The 14,987-nt window shown below is 45.0% G+C and overlaps 1 protein-coding gene and 1 pseudogene across 1 annotated transcript in view; one reads left to right on the top strand and one right to left on the bottom strand.

The window, feature by feature from the left end:
* The first annotated feature begins 6 nt into the window (after positions 1-6).
* SNAP47 (synaptosome associated protein 47kDa) overlaps positions 7-14,987 on the top strand; it is a 72,846-nt gene continuing 57,865 nt past the window's right edge. Inside the window, 1 exon segment of the mRNA XM_015570452.1 lies at positions 7-184. The gene's annotated coding sequence lies outside the window, so the exon portion shown is untranslated.
* LOC102763148 lies at positions 94-12,555 on the bottom strand (annotated as a pseudogene).

Below are 14,987 nucleotides of genomic sequence, written 5' to 3' on the forward strand. Positions count from 1 at the left end.
GGTCCGGCGGCCTGGGACGGCCCTCAAACACCCGACCCAGCTCCGGTCCACACCGCGCCTGAGCTTTTCAAACGGCGCTCACCCCGCGTCTCGTCATCGTCGCGCCTCAAGACTCAGGAGCGTGTCGTCCCTAGTCTTTCTGGCAGTGAGGACCCCTCCTCTTTCCAGTGCCCCAGGGACTGCGGTAGGTGGTGGGTTGTGGGCCGGGCTGAGAAAGGGACAGAAGGGCCAAAGGTGGGGTACTGGGGGATAGTGAAGGACTAAGGGGACGATGGGGGACCTGGAGAGAACGGTGGGGGCGCAAGGGGAATAAGAGGGCCTAGGGAGATTGTGGGAATCTAGAGGAGATAATGGGGGCGTATGGTGCTGGTGGAAACCTGGAGGGAATAATGAAGGGTCTAGAGACTCTGGGTCATGGAGGACTCTAGGAGCCTAGAGGAACCAGGGGGACCTGGAGGGGATGATGGGAGCCTAGGGGGGATGGCGGAGACCTGAAGGATGGGGGAGGGGGGCTGGAGAGAGAGCGGGGACGTGGAGGGGTTGGCAGTTGCCTGGAAGATGCTAGGAGGGATTGTGGAGTAATAGGAAGACTTGAAAAGAGGGTGTGGTGATCAAGGATGGGGATTTGAGCTTGCATATCCCACAGGCCTAAAATGGAGGGACATGAGTGGAAAGGTGGTGGGGGTGACATGTTACGTCTCAAACATATGGGAGAAATCAGTGTCCTACCCTCACAAACCTACCCACCTCAGCATGGAAAGAAAGAAACCAGACTCGTTACTGTGTGAACTTGTCAGATTGAATACACGTATGTGGAGCGTCAGCAAGAGAGAACATAGTTGGGCACAACCTCACACATCTCCAACATAGTAAGGCAGAAGAAAAGGCAAATAAGACTTCTCTCCCATTTCCTGGAGGGAAAGATGCATCTTCCCTCCCCCTCCTGCTCCCTTCCTCCCCCTCCCCTCTCCCTTCCCTCCTCTCCTGCTTCCTTCCCCCCTTCCCCTTCCTCCCCTTCCCCTTTCCTCTTCCTTCCTACTTTCTTTAAAAAGCAATGGAAAAAATATCCTTGGGTGAGGATTAACAACAACAAAAAAGAACATGGGAGAAGATGGGACTGGGGGTGGATATTGTGTGGCAAATGGAGCAGTGGGAGGTATGTGATCTGTGTCCCATCTGCCTGTGTGCTTAAGGTGTGGCATTCTTCATTGGGCTGGTTAGTTTAGGGCAGACAGTGAGAACACAAGGGGAAGGCTAAATGGAGAAAGAGAGTCACCCATAATCCCATCCAGAGATGAGCATGTTTTCCGTTTTGATGTAGAGCTATCATTCCAGATATCTGTTCATTCATTTATTCATTCCTTTGTATCTCTTCCTCCCTGCACACTCACACAGTTGTGGATCATGGTGAGCAGAGGGGCAAAGTATTCATAAGTTTACTAGTATAAAGATTTGGGAAATATGGGTCAAAGTTTTCCCCATGGGAGAAATGAAATTCAGTTGGGTATTGCCTGGGAGGAATCCAGCTCCTGAAGGTGTGTGGTTGAGAGTAAATTTCCTAAGAAAGGGGAGGCTTTGGGCCAGCAGGTCCACATGCTCCCCAAGGTTGTCCCTCGAGGGTAAGAGATAGGCCCTTTTTTGAGCATTGGCTTTTCCAGGCATTTGTGTTGTATTTCGCTTAGCCCACACGGTGACCTTCTAGCATGAGCAGTGTCACCACCACTGTACACACAAGTCTCTGGCAGAACCAGTAAGAGCAGGTCTGTGTCCCTCAAAGGCCACTAGACGGCAGCCTTAGCATCACCTGGAACTGGTGAGAAATGTACATGCTTGGGCCCCACTCAGACATACTGTGGTCACATCCTGGGGAGTCACATCCCTGGGTTGGGTACTTCCCTGTGAAACACCCCTCAGAGGGTCAGCGAGAAAACAGCAGGAGGGAGTTTAAATGTAGGAAATGCAGTGGGAATTACATAAAGTCCTATTTACTCTGAGGAGCTACTAAGATGGGGCACGCCCTGTGAATACACCATGCTGCTACAGTAAAACATCCAAATAGCACTTGGAACCTCCCAGGTTGAAAGTGGGTGCCTCTGAGGAGCAGGAGATGAAGGTAATGGAAAAGGCTGGCCATGGCACCTGGAGACACTGCTCCCACTGTTCTGACTCTAAGCCTTCTTGTGGTCAGGAGTTATTGGAAGGTGTGTAAAATATTGCTGGTTCTGTTACTCTGGAAATTAACTAAAAATAGGTGTTTACTTGATACTTTTTCACTGTAGGCACAGTTCTGATGCAAGAACTGAAAGAGATGTTATACTAAATACCGTGCATCATAAGTGTGGTCCAGTAACCTAGAGCATCATTCTGCCAATGAGCTCCAAACATCCTTGGGAGCCTTGTCATGACCTTCCCTTCCCATTTCAGTTCTATTTTCAGGGTTCATGCAAGTCTGTAAATCTTTCACTAGAAGATGTAAGTTCTAGATTACAGTGGGTGAGGACCAAGTAAGGACTCCAGAACTCAGCACATATCGGACCTGCATCAGCACATAAAGGAGGAAAGCGGTCCATAGTGGACAGTTGATGTTTCCACATGGCATGGGATTCACTTAGCACAGTGCTGGCGAACCTATGACACGCGTGTCAGAGGTGACACGCAAACTCATTTTTTTGGTTGATTTTTCTTCGTTAAATGGCATTTAAATATATAAAATAAATATCAAAAATATAAATCTTTGTTTTACTATGGTTGCAAATATCAAAAAATTTCTATATGTGACACAGCACCAGAGTTAAGTTAGGATTTTTCAAAATGCTGACATGCCAAGCTCAAAAGGTTCACCATCACTGACTTAGCAGATACTTCCTGGGGCCTGGATGTGCTGGCACTGTGCACAGGGCAATCTCCGCATGATTGCTTCTCCAGTATCAGACCCAGTTGTCCCTCATGTGAGCACATTTATAGGCTCTTAGGAGTTGTGGTGAGTGCTGTGGTTGATGAGGGCTCCATGATGAGGCTCCATTTTGGGAGAGATGATGTCATGGGGGCAAAGTCCCTTCAGTGTCCTGGAGCAGCAGGTTCAGGGTTGACCAGGGCTGTGAGCATGCTGCTGTGATGGAGGCCTGAGATACTTGGCCCCCAACATTTGTCAGACATGAAAACACTGAAAACCATGGTGACACTGATGTCATAGTCAACCCCTAATTCTGAAAGTAGAGACCTTTGGCATTTTTCACAATCTAGCAGGTTGTGTGCATGGTAGGTATGTTGGTCATAACCGGCTGGGGCCTGTGGCACCTGTTTCCTGTCCTGTGAGAGGTCAGTCCCATGCAGTAATGTTCGGCATTTTGTCTGTGCTTGTCTCAGAATACCCAGGTGAGTGCCCCTCTCACTAGGGGGAAAGGGCTGATGAAGATGCAGGTGCCTTAAGGTTCCCTCTCTCCTGCTTGAGCCGTTGGCATAGAGGAAAGGCAGGACCTTGCCCCCATGATGAGCTTCTGCAAGGTCCAGCGAGTGTGGAGAGCTCATAGGTCAGGCCCTTGAAGAAGTTAACACTGTCCTCTGTTCAGAGGTCAGGAGTCAGACAGCTGAGGAACTCCTTGCTGACTTGACTTTCTGGATCCTTCAGAGTCTCCTGGGATGAGAGTGTGAGGCTGTTGTTGCCTGCATTTTTATTTTATTTTATCTTTTCACCCTTTTTTTTCTTTTTAAATCTTTACTGTTGAGAGTACCCATCTGGCAACCATCAAAATGTTCTCTGTTTCTATGAGTCTGTTTCTGTTCTGTTTATTCACTTATTTTAATTTTTTGATTCAGTTGTTGATAGATATGTATTTATTGCCATATTATTATTCATATTTTTTATCTTTTTCCATTTTTTTAAAGAAGACCTTTAACATTTCATGTAATACTGGTTTGATGGTGATGAACTCCTTTAGCTTTTTCTTGTATGTGAAGCTCTTTATCTGACCTTCAATTCTAAATGATAGCTTTGCTGGGTAAAGTAATCTTGGTTGTAGGTCCTTACTATTCATCACCTTGAATATTTCTTGCCACTCCCTTTTGGCCTGCAAAGTTTCTGTTGAGAAATCAGCTGATAGCTGTATGGATGCTCCCTTGTAGGTAATGGACCGCTTTTCTCTTGCTGCTTTAAAGATACTCTCTTTGTCTTTAACCCTTGGCATTTTAATCTGATGTCTTTGTGTGGGCCTCTCTGGGTTCCTCCTATTTGGGACTGTCTGCACTTCCTGGACTTATAAGTCTATTTCTTTCACTAGGTAGGGGAAGTTTTCTGTCATTCTTTCTTCAAATAGGTTTTCAGTATCTTACTCTTTCTCTTCTCCTTCTGGCACCCCCATAATGCAAATTTTGATGTTTGAAGTTGTCCCAGAGGTTCCTTACACTATCTTCATATTTTTTTAATTCATTTTTCTTTTTGCTCTTCTGATTAAGTGTTTTTTGCTTCCTCATATTTCAAATCGTTGATTTGATTCTCAGAATCCTTTCCTCTGTTGTTGAATCCCTGTAAATTATTCTTTATTTCAGTTAGTGCATTGGTCAGCAAACCACGGCTCGCGAGCCACATGTGGCTCTTTGGCCCCGTGGCATGGGTCACGAAGTTTCAATCGCACTGTACGTGCGCACCCGCACGTGGTATTTTGCGGAAGAGCCACACTCAAAGGGCCAGTTTGCCGACCACTGAGATAGTGTATGCTTAGTTTCTGACTGGTCCTTTTTCATGTCTTTGACATTCTCACTAAGATCCTTGAAAGTCTCACTAAGTCCCTGGAAGCTCTCTTTGAGTCCCTTAAAGCTTTCATTAAGATCCTTGAGTAACCTTATAACCATTGTTTGGAACTCTGTATCCATTAGTTTGTATGCTTCCAATTCTTTCATTTGGAACATGTTTCTTTGTCTCCAAATTTTGGCTGTTTCCCTCTGTTTGTTTCTATGTATTAGGCAGAGCTGCAATGTCTCTTAGAATTCTTAGGCTTAGAGCGGCTTTGGGTATTAGGTGTCCTGTAGGGCCCAGTGACTCAGCCTTCCCAGTCACCTGAGCTGGGCAATCTAGGTGTACCCCTGTGTGGGCTGTGTGCATAGTTTTGATTGCTGTTGATGCCACTTGGAGGAGTTGACCTCCAGGCCAATTGGCTGTGAGGACCACAGTGGGAGAGCTGCTGCACGGGAGACACCCCAGTGGAGCAGGACTTGCTTCAGTGGGGCTTTGGTGCTCACTGAGTCAGCCCCTTTATTGCTTGTGGATGTGTAGAGTTGTAATCTGTTATGGTCTGAAGCTGTCCACTGGCTCTAGGTCCTCCAGAGATGTGCAAAGTCAGCCACTGCCTGGGGCTACCCAGCAGGAGCTACAGAGAGATCCACAGACTGCTGCTATTTGTATTGGACACTTCTGATGCCAGGTGAGACCTAGCTGTGAAGCAAGGCAGACTTGTGCTAGTGCCGGGTCTTGGGCCTTTTATTGGGGCACACTGATGCCAGTTGCAGTTTGTTTGAGAGATTTTAGCAAAGTTTGAAGCCTGAGCCAGACAGACCATTCATATGGAAAAACAGCTTGGGTGGGGCTGCAAATTGGTTAGGGTGGGGTCTCAGGGAATCATCAGGGTTCAGCAAACAGTGTGAGTCATGCTGATGGAAACTCAGACATGGCTGCCAGCCATCTCTGCAATGGGGGAGGACCCAGCACAGGAACAATGACCCCTGGAAGCACCCCCGTCTGGAAGAAAGCCACCCCTGAGTTCCTGCCCTGATGTCAGACAATACAGTTCCTCCCCTTATTTGTTTGGGTCTCCCAAAGCCTCCCAGCACTGGAGCTCAGAGAGATCAAGTCTAAGTAAGTTTGTGTGTTGGCCTCTTAAAAGAACACCTGGTTCTCCAGCAGCCTCCGTATCACTCAGCCTGAAGTTACTGGGACTTCTCTTCCCAGCTCTGGAAGCTGGGGCTTGGGTTCGGTGTGCAGCTGGGATCCCCTGCTTCTCACCTGTGGCCTTTGCAGAGATGATCTCCCTCCAGATTAAAAAAACAGCACATGTGGGTGTCAGACCAGCCTGTTCCGCGTCTCTGCCCCTCTTACTGGTCTTGATGTGCTTTCTTCTTTACTTCTCTAGTTGTAGAACTTACATTCAGCCAGCTTTCAGGTGGTTCTGAATGATGGTTGTTCTGTATTTTAGTTGTAATTTTGATGTGATTGTGGGAGGCGGAGAGTACAGGCATTTACCTATGCCACCATTTTGGTTCTCCCTGTCATGGCCTGCATTTTTTTTTCAAATTACACAAATTAAGTTGTGTTTAAATCACTTTTCCAAAGCATATTATATGCAGAAGATCAACTGTACAATATACAAGATATACTTCTTTTTATGTAGTATCCCCTTTCCATCACAGAAGAGTATTTCTAATAGCCAATAGCCAATTGTCATAATACTCTAACAATTATCTCTGGAGCTTCAGAGATCATCGTTTCACTGCGTAACATTTTGGGGGAGTGGTGGCAAACACACACACACATAATTGTCTCCCCACAAGGAAATGTATAAGCCAGAGAACCACAAATAGTGACTCTTCCATGCACATACTTAAAAGAGTTTTCACTCAAAAGGCCTACGAGTAAATGTGAAATAACCTGATTTTCTGGTTTAGCTAAACAGTCGTAGTTTATTCTTGTTTCCCCACATAATTTTAATAGTATAGCTGCCCGCCCTCCTGTAAAAGTGTTCCACTTTGGACAAAAAATTATATGGTAATCTTACCTAAACTAGCTATTATCTTTGTTATAGAACGTTAAGCTTTGACTGTGAAGCCAACTAAATTAGGGTTGTAATTTCACCATAAAGATACGGTGGTCAGATTGGTTAAATCACCCTGCCTTTTCCCATACAGAAGAATCACGAGTCTGGCAATGTAAACAACATGAGGAGAGCTTTCAACAATGAAAGCATCAGCTCTGTACCTCTATATTTTTTTGAAATTGCTATTTATACAGCCTGCCATGATCATTTTGGAATAATGGGGAGTCTCTGGCTAGCCACGAGGGATTTTAAATGCCATCAATAGTAATGAAAAAAAGTATCACACTTTTGTCTTATTCCTGGCTTCCCAAACAGAAAGCGGAGGGAGAATTTTGAATTAGGAGCTATATATTTTTAAGTTAATAGTACAGGAGAAGGCCCTCTTTTCATTAAACTCCCCTCCCCACTACCAAGCCTAGAATTATTAGGAATGGCATCTCCACAGAATGGAAAAGCTGTACACCAAGCATTCTACTAAAATCCAGGGTCCCCTGTCACACTTCCCTCCCAGGCTCTCCCAAATAGCTAGCTTACTCTGTGAGAAAGTCAGTGGAGAGGCTACTGGGAATGGGGAGAGCTAAATCAGTTTCATCCAGGATAGCAATTTGCAAAGCAACAGATCTACTTACCCACACTCCAGTAGCAGCCCCCTAACCCTGCGGGATGCCATGGATTCCAGAGACCTGGTCTCCCACTCACACTGTCCCAGAACATTCTGGGCATGTTTGCATATGTTCTTGCCCTGCATTTCAACCCTTTGGCAGTCGAATGACTCTTTCACAGGGGTCGCCTAAGACTGTCCTGCATATCAGATATTTACATTACGATTCATAACAGTAGCAACATTACAGTTATGAAGTAGCAACGAAAATAATTTTATGGTTGGGTCACAACATGAGGAACTATATTTAAAGGGCCAGAAGGTTGAGAACCACGTTTCTAAGCACTGAAGAACATTATTATCCTTTAGGTTAAACTTGTTGGTCAACAGGTGATGGTTCTGAAGAATCCAGTGAAAGTCCCCAAAGCCATAAATACAGATAGACTGCTGGTGGGTTCCAGAGCAAGGTGCATAAGGTGCCCCCATGCTGATGTCTCCTTCATGGCCCTGCCACTTTACCAGCCTGGCAGTGGCAGCCATGTCTGACATGTGAAACTTGGGGTGGTAGGGAACAGAGCCAGGCATCCATGGGGCACGCTGAAGCATGACCTAGAGGTGTTCATCAGGGCTATAGGTATCTTGCCCACTCAGTCAGTTGCTGGGCTTTGGGGTTCTCGAAGACCTGCTGGACAAAGCCTCAAGAAGCCACAATGTAGGCATTCCCCATGAAATAGGTAAGTTATTAGGTGGAGGGTCCTTCATCTTGTTAGTTATGTATATTGTGTCTGTTACCTCATAGTGATATTTTGTACTCAGTAGGTATCTCAGACTCCATACTTTTCTTCCCATTCAACATCTTGAGGGCCAGGACCATCTCAGCATTGGTCTTTATAGGAAAGTCTGTTCCGCATGTATTCAGGAAGTATTTCCATAGCATTGAGCTCTGGAGCAAGTCTTCCATATAGTTCAGGTCTGCCTTTACCCTGGGGCAGGAGGCATAAACCACCCGAACCAACTTACTGGCTATAAAGACATTTGGGAAGCATGAAATAATTGCCCTGAATGCCTCTTTGAAAGTTTCTGGGGACTTCTCATCCACGTGAACACAATATATGTTCTGAGGAGTATACACAGCTCTCAGCAGCCTTTCAAAGTTTTTAGTCTTCTTGTGGACTACCATAGAGTATGCAATAGGGAAGTCTAACTCTTCTTTGCTGAGTGGGTACAGTATGAACTTCCTTTTGGCTTTAAAGTACTCACCGTCTCTGGCCATGTTGATGCAGTCAGTGTCTATAAAATGCTCCCACTTCTTAACTTCCAGCCTGTCCAGAAGAGCCTCAATCATTGCTTCCTTGTCCTCTTGGATGATTCTAGAAGAGTTGATGGATCTCCTTGCTGTCAACTGCAGGGACTTGTACAAGATGTCTCTATAGTGCTTACTTCGAAAGTCTGTGGACTCCAGATCCAGGGAATCAAAGTCACATTTCAATCTGAGAGAGAATCTCAGAGCAACAATGGCCAACAGCAAATAGAGGCCAGGGCCCACAGGTTAGGCTGCCGACAGAGTTTCTTCCTCCACCAAATCATCTTTATGGTATGGGAGATCAGTAGAGTTTGGGCACAGGGAAGGAAGAGGAGATTGGAATCCTTTAATAGCTTCTTTCCTATTTAGGGTAGATCTCTTGCCATGGTTTGTTTCTGTTTCCCAGGGAAGATTGGTTGGGTTCTATGGAAGCAGATGTGAAAACCATATCCCTTGGTCTTCTTTTAACCCCTCCAAAATATACTTTCTGATATTCACAGGGCGTCCAAGAAACTGTCTCGGGCTCCTCCTTAATTTTGGGTCACTGGTTTGCTGTAAAAAGGATATAATTCAGAACAGCTAGATGGAAGAGATGCACAGGGAAAGGTATGTGAAAAGGGGCCCAAAGTTTCCATGCCTGATCCAGGTGCACCACTCTCCATGCATCTCCAGAAGTTCATGAACCCGGAAGCTCTTGTAGCCCCATCCTGTTGGGCGTTTATAGAAACTTCATTAAGTAGTCACGATGGATAAATCACCAGCCTTTTTCCATTGCCTGCATTTTTAGTGTTGTGATTTTCCTTGGTCTGGCATTAATTGTCATCCTGGTTAAGAAGACAGATTCTTGGGTTTGACTCTTTGGGCAAATTTCTGATCCTGCCAGCCTCAGGTCCTCCTCTGTGGCCTGGGTGGTGGTGCTTATCAGTGCGAAAAGGTGCACTGGACCTGCTGCTTTCTGCTCCAGTTGTACCACATTCTTCAAGTAGAAGGCTAGCCTTCCAACTATAGTCTTAATCCACAGCAGCCTGTTCCAGGATTACCACATATTATCTTTGTTCTTTAGTCCAAGTATGTGAAGTCTTACTGTTTCTTATTTGTAAGTGTTATGTCTCCTTACCTGTATTACTCTGGTGTCTGAACTGTACTGTATTTCCTTAAATATCCAGATCCTAAGGCTGATTCTTTCTCAGAATTGACACTTGTGCAAAACACTTGATGTTAGTACTCTTGAGTGAGTATTGACCAGCCTCTCAGTGGACTTCAGAGCTTCTGCCATGACATGCTATGTACATTCATCTATGAAATGTGAGTTGGGCAGATGGTTTCTGTGATCCCGCCAGCCCTGATATCTTTATAGATAGTACTTCTGAGTACCATGTTTTATTTTGCAATGATGACAGAGTTCTCACACTTAATATGACAGATCTTCTTTAGGCTTGTCTTAATTTCAGGTATTAGTGATTAGCCCAGCTGATGATCTGTACTGATGAGTACCAGGAGCCGGTTGGCATGTGTGTGCATCTGAGATGAGTAGGCCTGCTCTTCCTGTGGTGATGAAGAGAAGTTCCAGGATGCACTAGTGAAGTACTTGAGTTGAATTAACATAGAAGTTAAATTTATTTGTCCTGTGGTGGGATCGAGTTGTCTTGCTTTAACCTGGCACCTTAACTTTGTGTTCACTGAGCACATTTTTTCATCTTTTCTTCATTGTCATGTTTGTGTGTGTCTGTCTGTTTTTGTGGCTAGGTGCTGTCTGTAGCCAACTCTGATCAGATAATAAAAACCAGTTAGGCCAAATGACAGATTTTGGATGAGACATTCTAGCAGTCATATGAGAAATAAAAAAAAAGAGTCCAGAGGAAGCTATAGACTTTTCCCACTTCTAAGCGATGAGCATAGTTCTAGATATTTTGTATGATTAAATATGATCATAATGTCACATGTAGCATAAAGGAGCCAGGTGCTCTTCTAAGTGTCTTTGATATATCAAATCAGTTAAAGTTTACCACTGTGGTGTGGGATAGGGACAATTCTATCTCCACTTACAGATCAGGAAATGGAGGCAGAGGGGTAAGTAACTAACAAGGGGTCACATGCAAATATGATGGCACATATGCTGTTACTAGTGTGACAGCCATGTGGTGGTGTGTCTTCTAATTGTGCTTCTGCCTAGGGTAGTGATTTCAGATGTTTGTGAAATTGTAGCATCCATTTGAAATTCAGTTCTGGTATACCTTTCATATGTACATTAGTACTTTTTAATACAGTTTATATTGCTAAACATTCAGTAAACCTTTTATTGAAGTATTAATGCAAAATAATGAATAAATCACAAGAAAAGAAAATGCACAATTTTGAATTATTACAAAATGAGTACACCCAGGACAAGAAGTAGAATATCACCAGCCACAGAGGCACCTATATTTGGCTCCCTCCCATCTACCCAATTGTAACCAGCATTCTGACTTCTTGTTTCTGAACTTTTCGTGTGCTTTATTTATTTATTTATTTTTAAATTTTTATTTCAGTGAGGAAGAGAGAAGGAGACAGAGATAAAAACATCAATACTGAGAGAGAATCATCAGTTGGCTGCCTCTTGCAAGCCCCACACTGGGAATTGAGCCCGCAACCTAGGCCCTGGGCAGGAATAGAACTGTGACCTCCTGGTTCATAGGTTGATGCTCAACCACTGAGCCATGCCGGCCATCAATACGCTTATTTTTAAAGTGAATCAAAATTTGGGGAAAGTTTTAGTATTCCTTTAAGTCCAATAGAAACTCCTAGGGTGTTATGAATTGAGTGGGTTTCTGGAGTTTGCTTCCTAAATATTTAGTTTTATTTGAGACTAGAGGCCCAGTGCATGAATTTGTGCACCAGTGGGGTCCCTCAACCTGGCCCACAGGATTGGGCCAAAAACAGCTCTCCGACATCCTACGAGGGGTCCCGAATTGCGAGAGGGTTCAGGCCAGGCCAAGGGACCCCTCTGGTGCACAATCTGGGTCAGGGAGAAAGGCGGGAGGTTGGCCAGCCAGGGAGGGACCGCGGAAGGGCTACAGGGTGTGTCCGGCCCGTCTCACTCAGTCTTGATCGGCCGGACCCCAGCAACAAGCTATTCTCTGTGTCAGAGCATCTGCCCCCTGGTGGTCAGTGCACGTCATAGCGACTGGTTGACCTGTTGACACTCTGCCCCTGGTGGTCAGTGCACATTGTAGCGACTGGTCGACTGGTCAACTGTCTGTACCCTGGTGGTCAGTGCACATCATTCCGAGCAGTTGAGTGGCCTTAGCATATCATTAGCATATTACACTTTGATTGGTTGAATGGCCGACCGGTCGACTGGACACTTAGCATATTAGGCTTTTATTATATAGGATAGGATTCTGGTGTGAAGAACTTATAACCTGAGTAGAATGATCTTTGTGGTGTACATTACTGTCAGTAATTGTGAAGGATGGGAGGCTGGCAGGCTAGCAGTGAACCTGCCACAGTTTTCTAGATGTGGCAGCAGACAGGGACTCTGGTCAGAAAGGGCCTGTTATGTATGGTACAGCAGGCTTTATGTTCATCTGTTATCCTGTGCCCCAGGTTTTCAGGACCCCAGTACATGCTGCACACAGTGTGGGTTTGTGTTACAGCAAGGAACCCTCCAAATTTATAAGGGGTCTGCTAGCAAACCTTCCTAACCCTTATCTCCAAGAGGACAGTATCATGTTACCCAGGTCGACCAGAAGAGAAACACCATCTACAGCTGTGAGAAAGATAGTCTGGGATAGACCCTGACACCAGATGTGGAGAAATACCATGGAGAATTGCCTCTCAATAATGTCCACCTCTTGTTTCTGTATCATCTTGGCCTTGATGAATATTCCCATTTCACTCCATCAGCCACTCTGGTTAATTTGACTGGGACCAGATCTTTGCAGTTTGTATAACAGTATCAAGGCTGCCATGAGTAGGATTCCAAACAGCAGGATGAAGCCAGCCTGCAGCATTGACCTCAGCCAGGCTGAGGGTCCTCACTGGACAACAGTATAAACCATGAGTTTCTGTTCCATTCATTTGGTCACAAAGTGTTCTCTGAGTTAGGATTATGAACAAAATACCTGTCCTCTGGGAGCTTACAGTCAAATAAGTGGTCATTCTGCCTTATACAGGTATAGTGAGTGTGCCAGGTCTACACAACCTCATGGGGGGCAGAGGGCGGGAGAGGTAACGGCTGGGTGCACCAGGGTCTCCCACTCTAGAGAGATTGCGGTGGCAGTGCAGGATGCTTTGGGGTGGCAAATGCCAAAGGCAGGAGACCCATTAGACTGTTGCCATAGTCCTGATCATGTCTGCAGCCCTATGAACTTGGGGGTTTCATTTGTGTTAACTGTCTTTGTATTTGATGATATGTTGCCTTTTCTCAAATCACTGTTTCTTTATAATTAGGAACCAATTCCACACAAGTTCTTTAGGTGTAGGTTCTACCTTTTTTGTTGTCAGGCCTTGTGTTGCTTGATGTGGTGTCTGTACAATTACACTGAAGAGTCTGGGTCTTTAGAATGTAGCTCAGTGAGGAAATCCATAGATTTCCACTGGGTTCTAAGCTCCAGGAGCCTGGGACTTATGTCAGTGTCGTTTCTCTTTTCCTTGCAGCCCAGTGTGGTGTGGTGGCTAAAACTTGTTGACCAGACGCAGAGAATCCCTTTGGCCCCTACCCAGACTGAGAAAGCCACACTTGTCAGCATTTTAAGAGATATTAGTGATTTGTTTTCATTTTTATAAGTGAAATTGTATTATCATTGAAGAGTGTGTATGTGAGAGACAGAGAGAAGTGGAAGATGTGCAGTATTGCCGGTGGACCTCTACTTGGAAGAGCCTTAGAAGGCCTAGCTCTAGCCACATCAATGTCATTTCCTTGTGGTTTGACCTTGTACAGCAAGCAGGTAAAACTCAAAGGCTAACACAGGCCAAATAAACAAGGTTTAAGTTTATGTGGGCTGTAAAAAAAAAGCTTCAATTTTCATAGAAACGTAGGTTTATTTTGATAGAGTAACCGTTGAATGAGTAACCGTTAACAAAATAATAGAACATTTTAATAAAAATTAATTTTTTTAACATTAACTTACCAGACACTGAATAACTGCAGAAATTAATAAGCTTAATGCAAATAAATCCATTTTTCTTGTTTTCTGAAAGCGAAATATTTCCTGTTGCGCACACCAAACAAGTCAGTCCAACACTAATGACATGGCAGTGGGCTGCTAAAATATTCGCTGCTAGTATTGGTGGAGAGAAATGGTGCTTAGGCATGACGTAAGGGAAATGAATGCAACATGATTATAGTAATCCAGGGGTCCTCAAACTACAGCCTGCAGGCCACATGCAAATACAAATACTGTATTTGTTCCCGTTTTGTTTTTTACTTCAAAGTAAGATATATGCAGTGTGCATAAGAATTTATTCATAGGTTTTTTTAAACTATAGTCTGGCCCTTGAACGGTCTGAGGGACAGTGAACTGGCCCCCTGTTGAAAAAGTTTGAGGACCCCTGTAGTAATCAGTCATTAGCTAATGTTGTAATTTGTTATTAATTATGTATAACAGGATATTGTAAAAGTTAAGTTACAAAATTTTTATTAGAACGTTTCTTATATACCGTTATATTGGCTGGGCCACAAAAAAATTCACTGTGGGTAGCATGGGGCCCGCGGGCCATGAGTTTGACATGCTTCCTCTAGTACCTAGCTCTCTATTCACTGATCTCTTTCCTTCCTTTCTCACCTTCTTCCTTTCCTCCTCCTTAATCATTTATTTAGCACTACGGCCGGCGAGATGATGAGCCCTTGGTTCTTGTCTTGAAGGAAAGATTTCAGTCAAGAGACAAAGTGTAGCAAAGCAAACACGAATTTATTGGCTGCAGCAAAAACACACTCAGGACAGTGAAACGAGGAAGGGCGGAGGAGAAGCTGTAGGAGAGCCTCGGCTGGGCTGCTTTGAGAAGTCAGAAAAAAGGGGGCCTTGGAGACAGGTTCAGGGGGTTAGCCTGGGACGAGCTGCCACTGCCCGTGCTCCCCTGGTTGCAAGTCTCCTGGGTCCCTTAGAGTTTCGGGGATGCATGCCTGTGGGGAAGGAGAGGTCTCTTTGTCATGCTAGATCCTGACTTAAGACAGAGACATTCAGACGCCCAGGGCAAGGCTGGCTTCAGTAGCAGTGAGAAGGCCCCTCAGCAGGAGGGTATGGAGCCCTGGGCTCAAGAGAATGGTCACCGCCTCTGGGGGCGTTTTGAAGAGGAACAT

The sequence above is a fragment of the Myotis davidii genome, unplaced genomic scaffold (assembly GCF_000327345.1).
Source record: "Myotis davidii unplaced genomic scaffold, ASM32734v1 scaffold1687, whole genome shotgun sequence".
Lineage (NCBI taxonomy): Eukaryota > Metazoa > Chordata > Mammalia > Chiroptera > Vespertilionidae > Myotis > Myotis davidii.